The following is a 764-nucleotide window of genomic DNA, read 5'->3' on the forward strand; positions in this document are numbered from 1 at the left end:
AATTGTCCATAGGTATGAATGTGAGTGTGAATGGTTGTTTGTCTATATGTGCCCTGTGATTGGCTGGCGACCAGTCCAGGGTGTACCCCGCCTCTCGCCCGAAGACAGCTGTGATAGACTCCAGCACCCCCCACGACCCTCGTGAGGAGAAAGCGGTAGAGAATGAATGAATGATATAATGTCGGGCGGCATGGTGGTCGAGTGGTTAGCGCGCAGACCTCACAGCTAGGAGACTAGCTGGGTTCAATTCCACCCTCGGCTATCTCTGTGTGGAGTTTGCATGTTCTCCCCGTGCATGCGTGGGTTTTTCTCCGGGTATTCCGGTTTCCTCCCACATTCTAAAAACATGCTAGGTTAATTAGCGACTCCAAATTGTCCATAGGTATGAATGTGAGTGTGAATGGTTGTTTGTCTATATGTGCCCTGTGATTGGCTGGCGACCAGTCCAGGGTGTACCCCGCCTCTCGCCCGAAGACAGCTGGGATAGGCTCCAGCACCCCCGCGACCCTCGTGAGGAAAAGCGGTAGAAAATGAATGAATGAGTTCTCCTCCTATTTTGTGTGGAAGTGGTAACTTTTTGGCTTTTTATTTTGTCTTTCCCCACCCTCGGCCATCTCTGTGTGGAGTTTGCATGTTCTCCCCGTGCATGCGTGGGTTTTTCTCCAGGTACTCCGGTTTCCTCCCACATTCCAAAAACATGCTAGGTTAATTAGCGACTCCAAATTGTCCGTAGGTATGAATGTGAGTGAATGTGTGAATATGAT

Source organism: Doryrhamphus excisus, linkage group LG22, assembly GCF_037039965.1.
Source record: "Doryrhamphus excisus strain RoL-2023G ecotype Guam linkage group LG22, RoL_Dexc_Guam_v1.1, whole genome shotgun sequence".
Classification (NCBI taxonomy): domain Eukaryota; kingdom Metazoa; phylum Chordata; class Actinopteri; order Syngnathiformes; family Syngnathidae; genus Doryrhamphus; species Doryrhamphus excisus.